This window comes from Lithobates pipiens, unplaced genomic scaffold, assembly GCF_037356315.1.
Source record: "Lithobates pipiens isolate NorthernLeopardFrog02 unplaced genomic scaffold, aLitPip1_a1.2 Scaffold_22, whole genome shotgun sequence".
Taxonomy (NCBI): domain Eukaryota; kingdom Metazoa; phylum Chordata; class Amphibia; order Anura; family Ranidae; genus Lithobates; species Lithobates pipiens.
Window position 1 is genome coordinate 312,097,092 of NW_027507784.1, and position 23,051 is coordinate 312,120,142.

The 23,051-nt window shown below is 47.0% G+C and overlaps 2 long non-coding RNA genes across 2 annotated transcripts; both read right to left on the reverse strand.

Annotated features, from left to right (window-relative positions):
- Nucleotides 1–16,856: 16,856 nt before the first annotated feature.
- Nucleotides 16,857–22,297, reverse strand: LOC143925529 (uncharacterized). Its single transcript, XR_013262028.1, has 2 exons — nucleotides 22,179–22,297; nucleotides 16,857–17,060 (listed from the first exon to the last, which is right to left on the reverse strand). It is a non-coding gene; the product is annotated as an uncharacterized LOC143925529 (long non-coding RNA).
- On the reverse strand, nucleotides 17,220–18,430 carry LOC143925528 (uncharacterized). The gene is made up of 3 exons (XR_013262027.1): nucleotides 17,890–18,430; nucleotides 17,634–17,790; nucleotides 17,220–17,339 (listed from the first exon to the last, which is right to left on the reverse strand). It is a non-coding gene; the product is annotated as an uncharacterized LOC143925528 (long non-coding RNA).
- Nucleotides 22,298–23,051: the final 754 nt, after the last annotated feature.

The window sequence follows — 23,051 nt, forward strand, 5'->3', positions numbered from 1 at the left end:
TATACACTGCATTATAGCTTTCGGCGTGAAAATCCTTTCTGAGCATGCGCGCAACTTTGTTTGACGAACAAGCCTACACACGGGCGGACTGTTCGCTCAAACAAGGTTTCAGCGGACAGTTTTTCGGAATTTCCGAAAAACCTTGTCCGTCCAACTGTCCGCTGAAACTGTCCACTGAAAGCCCACACACGAGCGGACTGTCCGCCCAAACACTGTTCAGCGGACAAAGTTGGGCGAACAGTCCGCGCGTGTGTACGCGGCCTTAGACTCCGCGTCCCAGGGAATCTTACGCTCTAACCCCGGTGGGATCCATCTTGGTGTTCTGGCGGCCCTGTCCCTATCCCCTTGATCCCTGTCCGCTGCAGTCAGCCGTAGGGTCCACAACCTTGCGGTGCACTCCTAATCCATACGGTGTGCATCTGTCACCTGGGCTCTAGGTGACCTGACAGTTTGATCAGCCATGGACCCGGCTGACGTGCAGCTTCCTGCAGTCGATCCTTTGCAGGGCATAGTTCGGAGACTTGAAACCCAGGAATCTAATCAGACTCAGGTGATGCGATTCCTTCAAGATCTGGCTTCCCGCATCGAGCAGCTACAGGCTTCCTTGGGGACCCCGAACCTGCAGCCTCAAGTACAGTTTGCGACTGCACCTTTCGCACCAGTCGCATCCACGCATTCATTAGTACTGCCAGCTCCGTCCCGTTTCTCTGGGGACTCCAAGGCCTGCAGGGGCTTCCTCAGCCAATGCACCATTCATTTTGAGCTCCAGCCTCAAAACTTTCTGTCTGATCGGGCAAAGGTAGCCTATATAATTTCCCTCCTCTCCGGTGAAGCTTTAGCCTGGGCTGCTCCCCTGTGGGAGAAAAATGATCCAGTGGTTTCCAGCCTGTCCAACTTCTTGAAGCTCTTTCTTAATATCTTCGAGGAGCCAGCTCCGGTTTCTTCTGCGGCTAGTGCCCTTTTACGCCTTCGCCAAGAATCTTGTTCAGTGGGACAATATGCACTTCAGTTCTGTATCCTTACAGCGGAATTGAGCTGGAACAATGAGGCCCTGGTCGCAACCTTTTTACATGGCCTCTCTGACCGAGTGATGAATTAGCAGGAAGAGCTATCCCCGCCGGTCTGGACGATGTAATTTCCTTATGCAATCAGATTGACATTCGCTTCCAGGAGAGGTCCTTCGAAAAAAGACGCCAGCACCCCCTAGGTCCTAGTCAGCCTGAGCTTTTTTCCCGTCACCCTGTGGAGCATCCTCTGTCTGCTGAGGAACCCATGCAGCTGGGCCGGACCAGACTAACCCCCGAAGAATGTGCTAGACGCAGAACTTTGGGCTTGTGTCTTTATTGTGGGGGCAAGGGTCATTTTCGTGACTCCTGCTCGCTTCGTCCGGGAAACGCTCGAGTCTAATACATTTGGAAGGTGGAGTATTGGACCCAGAAACATCACCTTCTCGTCTTCTTCTTCTGGTGTTCCTCCATGTAGGCACTTCTCCCCAATCGGTCCTAGTATATCTGGACTCCAGGGTTGCCGGCAATTTTATGCACTGGAGAACTGCTTCTTCTATGAAGCTTACCCTTTCTCCCCTCGCTACTCCACTGGTAGTCTCGGCAATTGATGGCACTGTGCTCCCAGGGGGCCCTATCCATTTCCAGACGCTACCTATTAGGATGTCGGTAGGGATACTCCACCAGGAGTGGATCTCCTTCCTCATCCTACCCAAGGCCTCTACTCCATTGTATTGGGCCTTCCTTGGCTACAGCTCCACTCGCCACATGTGGACTGGGTCTCTGGGCAGATCCTGGCTTGGGGTCCTTCGTGTTTCTCATCCTGTCTTCCCAAGGTGACCCCTAAGAGGAAACTTCCCATTGCTACCAAATCTGTATCGTCTGATCTTCCCGCGGCATACAGCGATTTCCGAGATGTGTTCTGCAAGAAGTCTGCTGAAGTGCTTCCTCCCCACAGATCTTTTGACTGTGCTATTGACCTTGTCCCTGGAGCAACCCTGCCCAGGGGTCGTACCTACCCTTTGTCCATTCCAGAGACCCATGCCATGTCTGAGTATGTCGCCGAGAATCTAGAGAGAGGTTTCATCCGGAAATCCTCATCGTCTGCAGGAGCAGGGTTCTTTTTCGTTGCCAAAAAGGATGGTACCCTCAGACCCTGCATCGACTATAGAGGTTTAAACGCTGTGACTATTAAAAACCGATACCCCTTACCTCTAATATCTGAGCTATTTGACAGGCTGAATGGGGGCTTCCATTTTCACTAAGTTGGATCTCAGAGGTGCATACAATCTCATTCGAATATGGGAAGGTGACGAATTGAAGACCGCGTTTAACACTAGGGACGGGCATTACGAATACCTGGTTATGCCTTTTGGTTTGTGTAATGCTCCAGCTGTGTTCCAGAACTTTGTCAATGAAATATTCAGGGATCTACTGTACCAGTTTGTTGTCATCTATCTGGATGATATTCTCACCTTTTCCAAAAATCTGTCTGCTCACAGAAACCATGTACGCACCGTACTTCAGCGCCTTAGAGAGAACAATCTCTATGCCAAGCTGGAGAAATGTTCCTTTGAATGTTCCGAGGTCCTGTTTCTGGGATGTTTTGTTTCTAGTGCGGGTCTTCGCATGGATCCCGGAAAGGTCTCAGCCATTACCAACTGGCCCCTTCCCGCTAGCCTCAAGGCCACACAGCTCTTTCTTGGCTTCACAAATTATTATAGGCAGTTCATAAGGAATTACTCTTCCATTGCTGCGCCTATTATCGCTTTGACCAAGAAGGGTGCGAATGCCAAGGACTGGCCTCCCGAGGCTGTCTCTGCGTTTCACGATCTGAAACAGGCCTTTGTCTCTGGACTCCTCTTGAGGAGACCAAATCCTGAGGACCCATTTTTTATTGAAGTAGACGCTTCTTCGATGGGGGTGGGAGCTGTGCTTCTTCAGGACTTTGAGAAGAAATGTCAACCATGTGCGTTCTTCTCCAAAAAAAATTCTCAGGCAGAGAGAAATTATGCCATTGGTGATCGGGAACTTCTCACAATTAAATTGGCGTTGGAGGAGTGGCGTCATCTCTTGGAAGGTTCCCCTCACTCCATAACGATCTTTACTGATCATAAGAATCTACAGTACCTACAGAATGCTAAACGTCTGAACCCCAGACAGGCCAGGTGGAGTCTCTTCTTTTCCCGTTTTAAATTCACGATTACCTACAAACCTGGTTCCTGCAACGGTCGAGCTGATGCGCTCTCTAGGTCATTTGACACTTTGGACGAGGAGTCCAACCCTGATCCTGAGCCGATCATTCCTACCTCATGCATTGTTGCCCATTCTACCACCCTGGAATCAAAAATTCCTCCTGGTAAGACCTTTGTTCCCACGGAGCTAAGAACTAAGATTCTTCGTTGGGGACATGATTCCAAGGTGGCAGGTCATGCTGGGTTCCTCCGAACCTACCTGCTCATCAGTCGTCACTACTGGTGGCCTAATCTCCGCTCGGATGTTAAAGACTATGTTAAGGCTTGTCACGTCTGTGCTCAGTCTAAATCTTCCACTCAAGCCCCTGCTGGTCTTCTCATGCCCTTGCCCATTCCTAAGGAGCCCTGGTCCCATATCGCCATGGATTTTATCACTGATCTTCCACTGTCGGAGAATAATACGGCCATTTGGGTAGTAATCGTTTGGTTCTCCAAGATGGCTCATTTTGTTCCTCTTCTTGGTCTCCCTTCTGCCCCTGCCTTGGTTCCCATTTTTGTACGAGAGATTTTCCGCCTTCATGGTGTTCCTTCTCATGTCGTTTCGGACAGGGGTGTGCAGTTTACTTCTCGTTTTTGGAGAGCCTTTTGAAAATCCCTCGACATTCCCTTGGATTTTACCTCTTCTTACCATCCCCAATCCAATGTCCAGACTGAGAGAGTTAATCAGGAGTTGGAGGTCTTTCTCCGTACCTTGGTCTCTGCCCATCATGATGATTGGGCATCACTATTACCGTGGGCTGAGTTCTCCCACAATAATCATGTCAACGTCAGTTCTCAGAAAACACCCTTTGTCACTGTTTATGGAAGACATCCTCAGCTTCCTCTTCCTATGACTTGTTCTTCTGACATTCCAGCTTTGCCTACTGTTCAGGAATCATTCAATTCCATGTGGGCTGACGTTCATGATTCCTTCCAGAAAGCTGCCAACAAATTCAAGAGTTTTGCTGACCGTCGCAGGCGTGAGCCACCTTCTCTTCAGCCAGGAGACAAAGTCTGGCTCTGCACCAGGAACATCAAACTCCAGGTTCCTTCTCTCAAATTTGCCCCAAGATTCATAGGTCCGTACACCATAATTTCTAAACTGAATCCAGTTTGTTTCAAGCTCCAGATTCCCAAAAGCCTCAAAATCTCTAATGCCTTGTACACACGATCAAACAATCGGGTGGAAAAGTCCGGCAAACTCAAGTCCGCCGGACAATCCCCCCGTGTGTAGCCTCCGGCATACTTTTTTCACCCCAAAGTACGGCGGACTTAGAAAGTAGTTTTGCACTCCAATCTTCCCGCCAGTCTCGCATTTCGCGGACAATCCGGCCGTGTGTATGCCAGTCCGCCGTACTTTTGAAATGAACGGACTTTTCCCGCCCTTTCATTTGAAGTTCCCCTCTAAACCTGGTCCCAGGCGGGGAAGGGGGAAGCCTCGTAAGGGGGGGTACTGTCATGGTTATGCAATAGAGTTCGTCTGCTTACCCGTCTCCATGTGTTCATTTCTAGAGACCAGCCGACCCTCACCTGACTGCTTTTATAATCCATCCTCTGGCATGGCTCCACCCTAGCTCCTATCAGAGAACCCTATATTAACCTGTGCACTGCAAGCCAATCCTGCTGATCAACCTTTGTATGTTAGCTTCCTGTTACCTGCCGTGTGCTCTTCTACTGTTTTCCGTTACCGACTTTGGCGTGTCTTTGACTATCCCTGTTTGCCTGTGATCCTGACCTTTTGGCGTGTCCCCGACTATTCTTGTCTGCTTGTGGCCCCGACCTTGGCTTTGTCCCTCACCATCCCTATCCTCCTGTTGCCTACTGTGGATGTGAGCTGGGGGACCCTGGGGGTCGCGACCTGTAGCCAGTTGCAGCCAAGCCCATCATCACCACTCGAGGCTCTGGTGAACACCTGCTGGCTCTTAGACCCCGCGTCCCAGGGAATCTTACGCTCTAACCCCAGTGAGATCCATCTTGGTGTTCTGGCAGCCCTGCCTCCCTATCCCCTTGATCCCCATCCGCAGAAGTCATCCGTAGGGTCCACAACCTTGCGGTGCACTCCTAATCCCTACGGTGTGCATCTGTCACCTGGGCTCTAGGTGACCTGACAATTGGTAGCCGCAACTCTTTCTCTGGGAGTGGGAATTCCTCCTCTGCCAGCGCACGCAAAAGCAGAATGCAGCATTTCTCTAAGCAAGGCCTGGAAGTGCTCCATTTTGACAGCCCTCTGTGACAGTGGTAACATTTCCGCCATTTTGTGTTTGCACCAAGGGTCTAAGTACATTGCCACCCAGTACTGGTCCTTGACCCTTATGCTTTTTATACGGGGGTCCCTGTTAAAACACTGGAGCATGAAGGCCCCCATTTGCACTAAACTGGAAGCAGTGTGGTGGCCTGGCTCCTGCTCATCATCCAGGATAATGTCGTCCTCCTCGTTCTCCTCTCCCCATCAATGCACAACCACAGGGATCCCAGAAATGTTTAAAGCATGCTCTTCTTGCTCCTTCTCATCTGCCCTGGCACCATCCTCCTCTGACTCCTCTTCAGACTCCTGTTGTTGACTTGTCTCAGATAGAGTAGCCCCCCTGGGAATTCATCCAGCATTGCGACTTCCGTATCTTCCTGCTCCTGCTCCTCTATGGCTTGATCAATGACACGACGCAATGCACGCTCCATAAAGAAGGCATAAGGTACAATGTCACTGATGGCGCCATGGCTGCGACTGACCAGTTTGGTGATCTCATCAAATGGGCGCAGAAGTCTGCATGCATCGCGCATGAGCAGCCATTGGCGCGGTGAAAAAAACCAAGCTCCCCAGAACCTGTTCTGCCGCAAAGTTCATGCAGGTAGATGTTAACTGCACGTTTCTGCTGGAGCAGCCTATCAAGCATATAGAAGGTTGAGTTCCATCGCATCGGGCAATCGCAAATAAGATGTATGACCGGCAGATTGTGTCGCTGCTGAATTTCAGCAAGGCGAGCCATGGCCGTGTAAGATCTTCTGAATTGGGCTGAGATTTTCCTTGCCTGCCGCACGATGTCCTGGACCCCAGGGTATTTGACAACGAATCGCTGCACGACCAAGTTTAAGATGTGTGCCATGCATGGCATGTGCGTAATTTTGCCCTGTTTCTTTTATAAAAGTTTTTATTATAAAGTAGCAAGATTATGGGTCAATACAATAGGCTTACAGTGGGATGTCGGTACAGGATGTTTCAGTTGAGTGCAATTCAAACAGAATTCCAGGTAACCATGTACACATTCCCTGGATCAGAACAGACCCTGGGTTTCACATATATGTAACACAAACACGGCCTGGAGTATGCCCAAAGCCTATAACGATCATATCTGGTGTAGTGGAAAGATGAAAAAAAAGGAGGGAAGGAAGGAGGGGGAAAGTTAAGGGACAAGAGGAGGTTGAAGGTAACAGTTAGTGTGGGGAGCCACAGAGGAATAGGGGGGTCTGGAAGCAAGAGATGGAAGTCAGAAAGAGGAGGGGGGGAATTGGAGGAGGGGGATGGTCCCACGGGGTGTGCCCCACCGAGCAGGTGATAGGATCGCACCGGGGGTTTCTTCCCGGAGATCAAGGCTGAATATATTAAAGAAATCAGACCAGGAGAGTGAGGCCTGGATCTGCAGATGCTCTCGAACGGTGACAACCGGTGTGGGGCATCCTGGGACTTGATGAGGCTTTGAAGGAAGTGATGAATCTGGAGATATCTAAAATACTCCCTTAAGGGTATATCATGAGACGAGCGCAAGGATGCAAATGGTAGTATTCTAGTAGGAGTAAGTAAGGAATGAACGTCTACAAAAGCATTGAGGGTCCACCATTTAAACTGTGCAGAGTTATCAAGACACGGGGGGGAAAAGGGGGCAACGAAGGAGTCGCAGCAGCGGGAGATGGGGAGAAGCCAACCCTGCCCAATACTTCACTGAGTCCCAAACTCTCGAAGTGTGGAGCATGCAGGGCCCGGTAATCATGGGGCGGTGTTTTGGCGGGAGCCAGGGTAAGGAGGAAATGGGGATGGGGTCCACGTTGAGTAGATCGATAGCCCACAAAGGGAGCTGGTACGTCTCGTGGAGATGAGAGAGGGGTGCTATGGTGGCTGCTATATAGTAGTCTCTGAGATTTGGGACTGCAAGGCCTCCATTCGCTCTCTTAGCGAACATGATTTGTCTGTTGATACGGGGGCGAGATGACCCCCAGATAAATTGTAGGACCCTACGCTGATGAATATTGAGGATATGTGAAGGAATCGGGATTGGGAGGACCCGAAAGTAATATAGTAACTTCGGGAGATATGCCATTCTGATGGCCAATATCCTCTCGAACCAAGAGAGGGGTAAAGATGACCACGATGTCAGCATATCCAATAAACGCTTGAACAGTGGTGGGTAGTTAGCCTGATACAGGGCCTGATATGTGGAGGTGATGCGAATTCCCAAATAGGGTAAGGAGGAGACCCATTGATAGGGGAAGGCCGCTTGCAAGTCCCTCAGTAGTTCCTGGGTCAAGTTGGTCGACAACGCCTTCGATTTCGACGGGTTAATCTGAAGCCCTGAGAGTGATGCAAAAGTCCGTAGTAGGGCGTGTAGATTGGGCAGGGAGGTTCTAGGGGAAGTGACAGAAAGGAGAATGTCGTAGACAAAAAAGGAGATCTTATGGGGAGAACCAGCTATTTCAATGCCCTTGATGTCGTGGTGCGTTGTTATCGCTTCCGCCAGGGGTTCCAGCGCCAGTACAAAAAGAAGGGGTGACAATGGGCATCCTTGGCGGGTCCCTCTTCGAATATCAAAGATGGGGGATTCAAACCCCTAATATTTCACTATTTTTCTGGGGGAGTCGTATAGAGCCGACATCCAGGACATAAACGGGGACCCGAAGCCAAAACGCTGCAGAACCGACATGAGGTAGGGCCATGACAAGGTATCAAAGGCCTTAGTCATATCGAGGGAGAGAAGCATAGATTCGAGAGAGCAAGTGTGAGCTAGGTGTTGGAGTTGCACAATACGGCAGATTGCGTCGCCAGCCTGTCTCTGGGGCACAAAACCAACCTGATCTTTTTTTATCAGACGAGGGAGAAACGAGTTTAGGCGTGTCGCCAAGATTTTTGTCAGAAGCTTCATATCGATATTGATAAGTGAGATAGGCCTGAAATTGGCACAAGATGAGTGATCACGATCAGGTTTCGGAATCATTACTACGTTTGCCGTCAGAAGATCCGGGGTAAAGGGACAGCCTCTCTTCACCGAGTTGTACATAGCCACCAGATGGGGCGTCACTACTGGTGCCAATTTTCTATAATATAGCGTGGTATAACCATTAGGCCCGGGTCGCTTGCCCACCTTAAGTTATTTTATAGCTTGTAAAACTTCTGAGGGTTGGATGTCCCTATCCATAAGGGTGACATGAGCCCCCGTCAAGGATGGGAGCAAGAGGCCTGCAAGAAAGTCCGCTGTTCTCTGGGTTGAGGCCCCCCCCCCCCGATGCCGTATACAGCTTCGCTAGGCGGAACCCAAACTCTTCTAGGACATGCTTTGGGTTCCCGGACAGGACGTTGTTGTGATCCCTCAGCGTAATTGGGGTTATTTTGGGGGCAAATGTTCGGAGTCTGTTGGCCAGCATGCGCGTTGGTTTATTTGCTCTCTGGTACCATCGCTGGCAGGACCAGCGGAGTACCCACTCGGCCCCCTCAGTGAGGCACAAGTCAAGCTCAGATCTGGTTTGTTCCAGTAGCTTGCGGTTGCTCGGGGTAGGAAACTGCTTGAACCTCTCGGATATCTCTGCCAATCGGGACTCAATCTCCCTTTGTTTTTTCTCTCTAGTTTTCTTCAGGACCGAGGCAAGGCCGATTATACGTCCGAGCAACACTGCTTTATAAGCCTCCCAGAGGACCACCGGCGAGGTCACTGAGCCCAGGTTTTCGCGAAAATAGTCCTCAGAGGCCTTAATAATCTCCTGTGTAATTTCTACATGGGAAAGGAGCGAGTCGTTCATGACCCAGGGGGAAAGTCGGGGTCTATCCAGGATAGAACGGCAGACAATCAAGGCAGGGTCATGGTCCGACCACGGTACGGCCAAGACTGAGGCCGTTTCCACCAGTGGTAGGTGTCGTCTAAGCATAAACATGTGGTCAATCCGTGAATGAACCTGGTGGGGGTGGGAATAATGGGTATAGTCTCTACCTTGTGGATGACATTCCCTCCATAGATCAACCAAGTCCAGAGACTGTAGGCGCGGTTGAATGAAGTGGTGCTCGTCGTCGGGCCGTTTTTCTCTGGCGGGTGTTTGTCTACTTTAGGGTTAAGAATTAGGTTGGAGTCTCCCGCCAGTAGAAGGGTGCCCTTGCCGTGGGAAGCCAGCAGCGCGCAGACATGGGTCAAAAAGGGTCCCAGGCTCACATTGGGGGCATAGTACGTCAGTATAGTCACTTCTGTGTCATGAATAGTTCCTTGAAGCAGTAAATATCTGCCGTCGGGATCAGCTATCTGTCTAGCGCAACTAAATGGAACTGATTTGCGCAACGCCACGAGAACCCCTCGCTGTTTAGTTGAGGAAATTGAGCATCAAAGTACTTAGGATGAGAGGTCTCAGAAAAGTGTGTCTCCTGTAAGCAAGCAATATCAATGTGTTGTCTGCGAAGGTACTTAAATACTTTAACTCTCTTGTGGGGGGAATTCATTCCCTGAACATTCAGGGACAACCATTTAATCATCATTGATAGAGTAACAGAAAAACGCTTACCTGGAGCCGAAGTTCACACCCCGTGCGCCCGGAGGAGAGAGGGAGAAAGGAAAGAAGTAAAGAGGGGGATAGAGAAGGGATAAAGAGCATCATTATAGCACGGATGGTAGAGACATGCAATGCTAGGTACCAATACTTATTACACAGCAAGATTGCTATCGGTCGTGGGATATAAAACCCACTACTCGGTTGGGAGTTGGCTCAGGCAGGAGTCCGAGCCAAGAACCAACACATGGGGGAGCGGTGGTCCGTCGGAAACCACCTGACTTAGCATTAACAATTATTGCAAATGTCAAAAAACATGACAACAGTGGCATAACTACATAAAACAAAAGCACGAACAGTAATAAGAATGAACAAAAAGAAAATAATACTGGCATAAGGAACATAGAGCCCGTAAGCTAAGGCCTGTAAGAAATTGCTTTGGTTAGACGGTAAGTCCCTGTTCCAAATAAAAAAAAAACAAGCAATCTGAAGTTAGTACCATCTGAATCCGGCCTTAAAGACACCTGGACAAGTGAAACAAAAAAAACAAAAATAAGAATAAGAAACCCCTGGGCCGGGCCGAGGTCCGTGCCCTGTGTGGAATTAAACTGTCCATGTATAGGCCCATAAAGTGAGAGCGTAAGAGCAGGAACATAGTCCCCGGGTGGCCACGGTGATAGACCCCCTGGACTAGTAATTCCCGGGTAGCAATGGGGAGTCCTGTTTCGTGAGGTCGAGAGTCATGAATTACAATCGCCCATTACCTCGGGGGCAAAATAGGAAAAAACAGCAAAAAAAAAAAAAGAGAGGGGGGGAATAACAAAAAAAGAGGGGGGGGTGATATACCTTGGGGAGCCTAAGGGGAGCATACAAATTTATATAAAAATACATATATACACTTCTAGAAGGGCAGTGGATAGACGTGAGACTATATGTGAAAAAAAATTGGGTAAGGCATTGGGAAAAAAAAAAAAGGGGGAAAGAAAAAACAAAAGAGAAAAGGGAGAAAAAAAAAAAGAAAAAAAGAAAAGAAATTGAGGATTGGGCTTTTGTTGCTGGGGGGGGGGGGGGGAAAGCAGTCACCCCCTGAGAAAAACCAACATTCATGGAAATGATGGGCTGTAGTAAACCGGAGTTGTAGGAAGCCCTAGTCCATCCAAGGTATAAAGGGGGGGCTCAGTGTGGCTTCCACTTGAGTCCTGAAAAAGAATACACGGGTACCCCATTCTTATTGCCTGGGCGTCCAAATTGCGGCAGACTCTCTCAGTACCAGCCTGCAGGACGCGTGTCGGCAGCGGTTAGAAAAAATGAAAGAAAAAAAAAAAGGGGGGCTGTCAAGCAAGTCAAAGCAAAGAGACGGGATCCTTTCTGACTTCTAGCGATGTCCAACCAAGGAGGCCTCTTGAAATTTCTAAACCTTGAGAGAACGAAGGGCTTGAGATCCATTCTGAGATGATTGTAAGGATCGCAGTGGGGCTCTGGAAGGGCCCGGGCAGGCCATAGCGGCCTCAGGCTGGGAGGGGGGAAGGTCAAACTGAAGTTCCTGGAATTGCCGTCGCAGGTCTGGCAGGGAAGAAGCATGAAACTGGCGTCCCAGGTGGTAAAAAGAAAGTTTAAAGGGGAATCCCCACCGATAGCGAATGTTCCTGGTTTGTAAGATTTGCAGATAGGGCTTCATATTTCGCTCTTAGCAATAGTGACCGGGGAAAGATCCGCAAATAGTTGAAGGGGGTTTCCTTGAAACAATATGTCTGGTAGTTCCCTGGCGGCTTGGAGGAGTCGCTCTTTGGTCCTGTAGAAGTGACATTTTATAATTACATCTCTGGGCGGACCCTCCCAGGGCTTGGGAGCGAGGGACCTGTGTATTCGATCGAATTCAAGGCGCTCGGTCGGGATATCGAGTGCGAGCTCCTGAAAGAATGCCGTTGCTATACCCTGAAGGTCTATAATGGTCTCCGGGAGGCCTCGGATGTGGAGGTTGCCCCTGCGGGCCCTGTTTTCAGAGTCCTCGAGTTTATCCTGTAGAACAAGGAGTTCCACGTTCAATTTTTCTTCCTCCTCCTCGTGACCTTCCAGCACCGTGGTCGTCAGGTCCATCCTCTCCTCCAGCTGATTTGTGCGGTGTCCCAGTTCCTTGAGACCTTTCACCAGTTTCGCAGATAATTCATGGGAAGCTGCTTTGATCTCATCCCTTACTATAGTGCGGAATTTCTGCAGCAGGGCGTCCGAGCCAGTGTCCACCGGGCTTGTTAGGTTTGATGGGAATTGTGACAGACTATCGTCCGAATGCTGAGTGGTGTCGTCAGGTTCTGGGGGTTCAGGCGCCATCTTGCCTTTCCCTTTCGCCTTCCCAGGGGCCGGAGATGTTTTCTGTTGTGATTTGTTGCGGGGACGGTTCCGGGGCGTATTATACATCCCCGCCGCTTGCTCAGTAGCGCACGGCCGGGGCAGTAGTGGCAATGAAATATAACTGGGTATGCCTTATATGTCAAGTGGTATTTTCCGACGCCGCTACACTAAGGGACTACACTGTCATCCTCCTAGCGTCTGCGCAAACAACCCCACACAAGTTTGTCAGTCACTCTCAGGGCCCTCCGGGGCCACTGACATACATTGGGTGCTGTAGGTAGCTAGAGGTTATTGGGGAGGGGGGCCTGGTCTCAGCCCAGGGAGCATAGGGTGCCTGCAGTGACGTGGAGGGTGTACCAAGATGGCCGCCTACCTCTGCTTCTGCTTCTCCTGGGCTTGCATCCTAGTAAGGTTGGGCTGTCACCTACGAGTTGGAGCATCAGGCCGCAGGGGTCCCCTTATGTCCGCGGCGAACCGATCACCGTGCTAGGTGCGCTGAGCGGCACTCCCGGGCGGAGGCTCCGGCCCCTCCGCAGGCCGCAAGATGGCGGCCGGGGCTCGAGTAGAAAAGTAGGCCGCAAGCCTGATCGCGGGGCCTGCGGGTAGAAATTGCGGCCAAAACACTCCAGGGACGTCCTGCTAGTGTTAGTTGACAGGGCTGAGACTACCGCCGGCCGAGAATCAGCCCGATGAGGGCGGATGGCGGTGGATAAAGATTTGGCCGGCGGAGCTCAGCTAGAACACGTCTTCCTCTCGCTGTGTCCGGCTACGCCCCCTCCAATTTTGCCCTGTTTCAATGCGCTAAACAGATTGGCACCATTGTCACACACCACTTTAAAGCCCCATACACACTATCAGATTTTCTACTGATTTTTTCCTTCAGATTTACCAAAACCATATAATATGAGGTCAAACCTTAGGAGTTTCAATGTGTATGCAATCAGGTAGGCCCTTGCACTACATGGTTTTGGTAAATCTGAAGACAAAAATCAGCAGAAAATCTGATAGTGTGTATGGGGCTTAACAAATGTCAAATTGAGTGGTGTTAGCCACTGGTCTGCCTGTGAACGCAAAGTTGAAAGGAGTGCAGGGCCAGTGTGGCTCTTGGATAGACGCAGCACAGCATGGCAACGTCTCACCTGGCATATCAAATAGGTTCTGGGGAGCTTGGGCGGCTGTCACGTACCTTACAGCGGAGTCAGACTGTTGAGGGTGGCCTCTTGCACGGTTCCTGTCTCCACACCCCTGGAGATGGGAACAGGGAGCGTGAAGACAGCCAAAGGGTGCAGGTGCCTGCAGATTGAAGTTGAAGGCCTGAAGATGCTGGGTCCTCACGGAGGAAGAGGTGCAGGTTGATCACCGGAGGAATACAGCGGAAGCCAAGCAGGTGTAAAGGAAACACTGCACGTCTGGAACAAGCAAGGTCAGCAACTGGCTGGCAACGAGGTACAGGAACGAGAGGCAGGTGCGTAGTCAAGGACGAGCAAGGGTCTGGTAATGTGCTGGCAGTGAGGTACAAAATCAGGAAGCAAGCCGAAGTAGAAAGTCCAAGCCGAGGTCAGTAATAGTCCAGGAAATAGTAAACCAGGAGTATCCAAGGAATAGGCGAACGTGCCGGGTGATCAGGAACAAGGTCACAGGAACCAACGACGATCAGGTGTCTCAGGAATAGCTGAAGACGATCCAGCACTGGTATCAGGCCAAGATCCCGTTTATATAGGGTGAGATGTGCCAGGATTGGTGGAAGTGGCCATGCGTGCGTGAGTACGTACATACGTTCGGTTGGCGTGGGTACGTCCACGTGTTCAGATTGGTGTGCGTCCGTTCGTTCTGGAACTCGTACGCCTCTGACGGGGACACTGCGCATGGCGCCTAGAATGAAAGTGAACGGCTGCTACACGGAGATGGACATTCACATGGTGAGTTCCCTGACAGCGGAAGAGACGCTAGCAGCGGAAAAGGAGGAGTCAGCCGAGGAGGAGAATGGAGTAGGAGGAGGAGAAGAAGAGCCAGGCCTGCGTGCAATCTGTGGCGGTAAAACCAAATCTACACAGGTGCCACAGGTTACATGCTTGAGGGCCGTCAGAAGGTTCACCTAGTGGGCAGTAAAAGTGATATACCTTCCCTGCCCGTGTTTGCTAGACCACATGTCTGTGGTCAGATGTATCTTGGCACCGACACTGTGTGCCAGAGATACATTCACTTGCCGTTGAACATGGCCATATAGCTCTGGGATGCCCTTCCATTGTGGTGTTCCAATGGCCACAAATTTTCAAAGGGCCTCTGAGTCCACCAGTTTATATGGCAGTAGTTGGCGGGCTATCAGTTCTGACAAGCCAGCCGTCAACCCTTGGGCAAGAGGGTTATCCGGTGTCATCATTTTTTTATGCTCAAATATTGGGCCCATGGAAGCACTGATAAAAGATTGCTGCAGTATAGGGTAGCAGTCAGCAGCAGTGCACCAGCACCCTTTATATTGTACACCTATACCAGTCCTTAAAAGGACCTTTGTGGACCTAGTAGCTAGTGATTTGCAGACAGTCCCTACACTGATAAAAGACTGCTGCAGAATAGGGCAGCAGTCAGCAGCAGTGCACCAGCACCCTATATACTGTACACCTATACCAGTCCTTAAAAGGACCTTTGTGGACCTAGTAGCTAGTGATTTGCAGACAGTCCCTACACTGATAAAAGACTGCTGCAGAATAGGGCAGCAGTCAGCAGCAGTGCACCAGCACCCTATATACTGTACACCTATGCCAGTCCTTAAAAGGACCTTTGTGGACCTAGTAGCTAGGGATTTGCAGACTGTCCCTCAGTCCCTACACTGATAAAAGACTGCTGCAGAATAGGGCAGCAGTCAGCAGCAGTGCACCAGCACCCTATATATTGTACACCCATACCAGTCCTTAAAAGGACCTTTGTGGACCTAGTAGCTAGTGATTTGCAGACAGTCCCTACATTGATAAAAGACTGCTGCAGAATAGGGCAGCAGTCAGCAGCAGTGCACCAGCACCCTATATACTGTACACCTATACCAGTCCTTAAAAGGACCTTTGTGGACCTAGTAGTAATAGCTAGCTAGTGACTAAACTGACTGTCCCTGCTCCACACAGCGTCCAGTCCCTACACTGACAAAAGACAGCTGCAATCACCAGCACAGCAGTACACTGAACCCTATATACTGTACTACACCTATACCAGTCCTTAAAATGACTTTTGTGGACCTAATAGCTAGTGATTTGTGTCACTACAGTCTCTTCCTGCTGCACACAGCATCCTGTCCCTACACTGACAAAAGACAGCTGCAACCACCAGCGCAGCAGTGCACTGAACCCTATATACTGTACTACACCTATACCAGTCCTTAAAAGGACTTTTGTGGACCTAATAGCTAGTGATTTGTGTCACTACAGTCTCTCCCTGCTGCACACAGCGTCCTGTCCCTACACTGACATAAGACAGAATGTAAAATGGCCGCCAGATCAGGTCTATTTATAAGGTAGGGGGAATGTCCAATTGTCCATGTGCTGAAATGACTCAATTGGCTGTCCTGTACCCCATGATAGAGGTGTCATCATGGGTCAAAGTTCTTTCACACATATGTCCGCCGGGCGAACAGCGGCAATAGTCTGCCGGTTTGGTGAATCACGAAAGCGAAAAATTCACCGCGAACCGACCACTGGGCGAACCGTTCGGCTATCACTTGTCATACTGACATATAATCACACACATACAGTATCTCACAAAAGTGAGTGCACCCCTCACATTTTTGTTTATGTTTTATTCTATCTTTTCATGTGACAACGCTGAAGAAATTACACTTTGCTACAATTTAAAGTAGTGAGTATACAGCTTGTATAACAGTGTACATTTGCTGTCCCCTCAAAATAACTCAACACACGGCCATTAATGTCTAAACTGCTGGCAACAAAAGTGAGTACACCCCAATGTCCAAAAATTTCCAAATCGTGTCCATATAGCCATTTTCTCTCCCCGATGTCATGTGACTCGTTAGTGTTATAAGGTCTCAGGTGTGAATGGGGAGCAGGTGTGTTAAATTTGGTGTTATCGCTCCCTCAACATGGCACCTCATGGCAAAGAACTCTCTGAGGATCTAAAAAAAAGGAATTGTTGCTCTGCATAAAGATGGCCTAGGCTATAAGAAGATTGCAGAGACCTTGAAACTGAGCTGTTTAACAGGACAGGTTCCACTTAGAACAGGCCTCGCCATGGTCGACCAAAGAAGTTGAGTGCACATGCTCAGCATCATATCCAGAGGTTGTCTTTGAGAAATGGATGTATGAGTGCTGCCAGCGTTGCTGCAGAGGTTGAGGGGTCAGCCTATCAGTGCTCAGACCATATGCCGCACGCTGCATCAAATTGGTCTGCGTGGCTGTCGTCCCAGACGGAAGCCTCTTCTAAAGATGTTTAAAACATATGTAAGGGATAAATATTGTATCCAAGAATAGGAAAAGGGGGGGGGCAGGGGATTTTTTTACGGTACACTATATAAAGAAACAGAGATTTCTTAAAAAAGAATTCATAGCTTTAATATTGGAAATATGTTAAAATTATTTTGGAAAAACCAAAATAGCAAAAATATAATAACAAATACACTTTTTATACAAAAGATTACATGACACAAAGTATAGGGGATCCTGAAAATGTTAGTTGCTGAGAATGATCATGTGTCCTCCCGACATGTTTCGCGTTTTTGCTTCTTCAGGGGAGTATGCAACTAACATGAACATAAACACAAAAAAAAAAAGGTTTAAGAATACAGAAAATACATTTATGCCATACAATTGGATACACATAAATTTCAGAACATTAAGTATGAAATTGGTCTCAATTCGCTCAGTCCAAGGAGGTACTATGCTTACCCAGGTGTAATCATTCCCGGCATCGCAACCCACAAGCCAATAGATGGTGAAATAGGTGGCAAGAATTGGGTGACAGGATCAAATGCTAAAAACAACCCAGCCCCACGCAGGGCATAGATGGAGGTAGACAAGCGCTACAAAGATCAAAAACAAAATCCAGAGATAATTACCAAGTTTACAAATCCAGCACAGGTATTGAAAAATGTTAATTTGTAACAAAAAGGGTAACTGATATCAATCCCTAAATTATAAGAGGGAATTGGGGCTAAAAAACAAGCCTCCATAGTAGAACATGAGATACTCATTATCAAAGGAATAAAACAATTGATTTTAATTACGCTTGATTGGTAGCTTGTAAAGAGTGGCTGCTGGGGGTATACTACCTATATACTGTTAAAGAAAGCGAAAGGAATAAAAATTATTTTTACCTGCAGTTAGAGTCAAAGATGGAAGAGTTAATTCCATATGATAATATTGGTGCAGTACAAATGCAACAGATTACAAAGAAAAAATCAATTGATTTAGTGTGGTATTTTGTAAATTACAGAGTGCAGCGGTATGCTGCCACTGCCAGGCTTGCTGAACCTACAAGCAAATAAAAAGAAGGATGAGTAGATATGGGTATAGAAAGATGAGAAACAGTGTTGTAACAGTATGAAGTTCAACTAAAAAAAGTATATTTACCAAAGGGAAAGTCAGCGTGGCGGTAGTATCTGTGCTGAACCTGCACTACAGATGAAGTGACAGCGCTGCCTTTTGTATCCCCCATCCATCGAGCCGGCGTCTGACGTCACCGGCTCGATGCGGACAGCCATAGGTGGAAGCAGTGAGCATGTGCAAAGCCTTCCAAGTCGGCATTTAAACTACCAACCCCATAATGCCTCAGTGCTGACACGAGGTTCATTTGGATACATGCTGATGGAGATAGGGCTATGCTAGCTCTCCGCCCTTAAAGGGGCGGGAAGACACAAGCCTGCATAGAGGGCAGATAAAACGACGATTGTCATGGCTTTTAACCCTTGAGGGGATTACATGCTCCCTTCCACCTCAAATCGGGAGCCGCCTGGGGATATGACCCAGCGGCGCCCTTGGGTGTCCATATGCCCTTGCATACTTGGAGCAAGGGAAGATAAAAAACAGAGGATCCGGTCCCAAATCACAAAATAGTAAGGCTTAGGAATGCGGTGTAGGGAAGGAGGGAAAAAGCAAAGCTCCTCAATGTGGGTGGGACTCAGAGAGCAACAGAGATCCCCAAGTGTGCAAACCATGAAACCCACCTTGGGCCAAGCGTAGCGAGACATTAAACGGTATATGTTACCTGTACAACATTAATAGTAATTAGGAATGACATTTTTTGATGTACAGAGATATTTTTAAATATAACATAAACATATCAATAAAGAAGAATAAAAATAAAAATAAAATAAAAAAATAATAAAAAACAAAAAGAAAACCAAATAAATTGGGGAGAGGGTAGGAGGAATGGAGGGAAGGGGGAAAGGATAAACAAAAAGGGGGAAAAAGGGATATCACTTCTCTCTCTTCATGCCAGGCTCCACGGGGGCTCACAGCTGAGGTATGAGGGTTCATGAAACAGAAAACAGAGATTAGCTATAGAAAAGATCTGTAGCTTATATTTTCATTGAAACCAGGGTATTTTGTGGCTTTTAGGATAAAGATCCACTTGGCTTCAGTTTGTAAGAGAAGCTTGTCCACTGAGCCACCTCTTGAGTTTAGAGGTATATGGGCCAGGGCTGAAAATCGTATCCAGTTGGGGTCAAAGGCATGATGGGTGCCTATGTGCCTGCTTATGGCTGTAATAATTTTTTTATTGAGAATGGGTTTGATGTGGTCTTTTATGCGGATAGAAAATAGTCTTTTGGTTTTACCCACGTAAAATCCTCCACAACGGCATTGGGCCAAATACACAACGCCTGGAGTGGAGCATGTAACGTGGAATTTCGAAACAAACAGGTTGCCATTTGGCAGTCTGATCTTTCGAGAATTATATATATAAGGACACATGTCACATTGCCCGCATGAATAAGTGCCTGGATGTTTAGGTTTAGTTTCATCTGAGGAGTCCTGAAAGTGACTTCTAACTAAGCTGTCCTTGAGTGATTGAGGTCTCATATAGGTAATTGATGGTACATCGTTTATGTACTGATTAACAATGGAGTCGGCTTTTAGAAGAGGCCAGAACTTATTAATTATAGCACGGAAAGAATGATGTTGGTTAGAGTATTTGGTAATTATACGTACTTTATTATCAAAATTTTTTTGTTTATTAGAGAAGAGAAGGGAAGTCCTATCTTTATTTTTTACTCTATTATATGATTTTTTCAGAGATACATGACTGTATCCACGTGCTCTGAGTCTATTATATAAGTCATTGGCTGCAATCTTAAAGTCAGAGTCAGTACTGCAATTACGTTTGGCCCTTAAATACTGGCTATAAGGGATGCTCTTAAGGAGAGGTTTTGGATGAAAGCTTGTCGCATGCAAGACTGTATTGCCTGCAGTGGGCTTTCTGTATAAGGCAGAATATACATGTCCAGTGGCATCAATTTTAATGGTTAAGTCCAAAAATTCAATAGAGTTTTGACTGTAATTCAACGTAAACTTTAAATTGAATGGATTCACAGAAAGTAAATTGAAAAAGAGCAACAAATCTGATTCTGATCCAGACCAAAAAAATAAAATATCATCAATGTACCTGTACCAGGCTGTGATGTTACTTAGAAAAGGGACGAGGTCTTCACGTGCGAAGGTATCTTTTTCCCACCCCCCCAGGTACAGGTTGGCATACGATGGGGCACATTTAGTCCCCATCGCAACCCCCTGCACCTGGAGGTAGTGGGATTGGTTAAATTGAAATACGTTGTGCTTCAAAATAAAATCCAATAGCTTCATAACAAATTCGTTGTAAGCAAAGAAGTTTGAGCCTCTTTCTTGCAAATAGGAGCGTATTATTTGTAAACCTTTGGTATGTGGTATAGCGTTGTACAAACATTCCACGTCGATGGAAACCAACCAGGACTGTGCCGGTAGGCTGATACCCTCGAGTATCTTTAGAAGATCGATGGTATCCTTTACATAGGAAAAAAGGGAAATGACGTGCGGTGTAAGGTGTTTATCTACAAGGCTACTTGCATTTTCTGTCAAACTATCACAGCTGGAGATGATGGGACGTCCCGGAGGGTCAGTTAGAGATTTGTGCACCTTCGGAAGGGCATAGAAAGTAGCAACTTTCGGATCTTTAGAGTTTAGAAAGTTCCATGTGCCTTTGTCTATAGTACCTGATTTGTATGCATTAAAGATAATCAGACGATATTGTGTGTCAAAATGAGAGATTAAAGACACAGAAATTGGTCGATACCAATCAGAGTTTTGAAGAATCTTATTACACATAGTAAGATATTGTGAGGTATTCATAATTACGATGTTTCCACCTTTATCCGCAGGTTTTATGACTATATTAGGATTAGTTTTAAGTTGTTTTAATGCCGTCAATTGATTATGCGTTAGATTATGTTTCTTGGTCAATGGAAAATGCGTCTGTTCGATTGCCTGGCAAACTTGTTGGGTAAAAGCCCAAATATTTGGATTTGTATTTAAGAGTGGAAAGTTTGTTGACTTAGGTTTGAACATTTCTAAAGGAGGGAAAGAAACTGACTGTACCGATAAACCAGTGGAAGAGATAGTCATCTCATCATCAGGGGGTACTTGGCCCTCTTCCCATAAATCCATCAAATTGGAGAGGGCTTGTTGATCAGCACTATTTACCTCATTGGTGAGTTCCGATGTATTTATTTGTACAGTAGGTTGATTGGGCTTATGGAAAAAGGTTCTAAATATCAGTTTTCGTGCAAATAGATGTATATCCTTTATCAGAGAGAATTTGTCCCAGCTTGAATCAGGGCAGAAGGTCAGTCCTAGTTTCAGAACATCGAGTTCATGACTCGTGAGCACGTAAGACGATAAGTTGACTATAGATAATTCATTCCCTGAATTGGATTCTGGGTTAGTAGAAGGAGATTGGGTTAGGTATTGGGTGGTTGAGGGGGTTCTTTCCCTAAAAAAATAGGGGCGATTCGGAGGTCCGCCGGTAGGGGAGCACCACTAGGTGAAATGATGATGTCATTGGTGTTGGTGATGGGTAGGGATGATGTCAAAGGAGCTGATTTAGTGAAGGAAGACGTGAGAGTGGTAGACATAGAAGTGTTACTGGAGGTGGAGATGGACAAGGATGTGTTACTGGGGGTGGGAGTGATGAGAGGTGGGGGTGGTGGTGGGTGGTGAAACATCATTAGAGGACGAACAGGGACATGGTTGGAAATAGGATGAGTTCGAGGTGGTAAAGGGGTACTGAGGTGTTGGTTGGGTGCTGCCATAGCGGCGCCCTCCGAATCGCTTTTTCTCCTCTTTGGGAGTCTGTCTCCAGATAAGTCACGATAAATTGTGGAATGATTGGATGGAAAAGAAGTTGATGAAACACTCGATCTAGTTTCATCATCATTATAGTCCCTCCTGTTGGAGGGGCGTGATGCTCTAAAGAATTTATTTTTATTTTTTCCATCTGTTGGCCATTTGTATGCCGAACCATTCGAGTAGGAATTGCTATCACGTGTAAGTTTATTTTGTTTTAAGCGTATTATCTCTAAGGTATAATTCTCAATGTGTTTGGATAATTCAGATTCCTTATGTTTAAATTTGGGAGTGGAGGTTATTTTAGCATATTCATCGTACCATTTTTTAATGGAATTATCTATCAGGTCGATATCATGCGAGTATTGGATGGCTAATAAAGTCATCATTGCTATCGAACACGTTTGTAGGTTTTCTTCCCACTTTTGCTTGATGAGATTGTCAATTTTATTTAAATTGGGGAATATTTGTATTCTAAGGCCAAAAGGCACAATTTGTTGATCAATGTATTTGTGAAAGAACTTTCTGTGCCAAAAAATTCTAACCTTACGTTCCAAGAGGCGTTGCAAATATTGCAGAGCTAGATCAAGATCCTTATCCGATGGTTCACTGTTCTTTTGGAGATCAGAAGCTTTGTTCATTAGGCCCTCCCAGGCCTCGCCGCTGAAAGCCGCCATGGACCCAGGGGAGAGAGAGAAGGAAACAAAGGGGAAAAGGGAAAGTTTGGGAGGAGAAGGGGGAAAGGGGAAATACAATTTTATTAATTAATAAAAATAAATACAAAAAATACCGAGGAACAAAGAAAATTTTTTTATCATCATTACATCATCAGCCCCAATTCCCTCTTATAATTTAGGGATTGATATCAGTTACCCTTTTTGTTACAAATTAACATTTTTCAATACCTGTGCTGGATTTGTAAACTTGGTACTTATCTCTGGATTTTGTTTTTGATCTTTGTAGCGCTTGTCTACCTCCATCTATGCCCTGCGTGGGGCTGGGTTGTTTTTAGCATTTGATCCTGTCACCCAATTCTTGCCACCTATTTCACCATCTATTGGCTTGTGGGTTGCGATGCCGGGAATGATTACACCTGGGTAAGCATAGTACCTCCTTGGACTGAGCGAATTGAGACCAATTTCATACTTAATGTTCTGAAATTTATGTGTATCCAATTGTATGGCATAAATGTATTTTCTGTATTCTTAAACCTTTTTTTTTTGTGTTTATGTTCATGTTAGTTGCATACTCCCCTGAAGAAGCAAAAACGCGAAACATGTCGGGAGGACACATGATCATTCTCAGCAACTAACATTTTCAGGATCCCCTATACTTTGTGTCATGTAATCTTTTGTATAAAAAGTGTATTTGTTATTATATTTTTGCTATTTTGGTTTTTCCAAAATAATTTTAACATA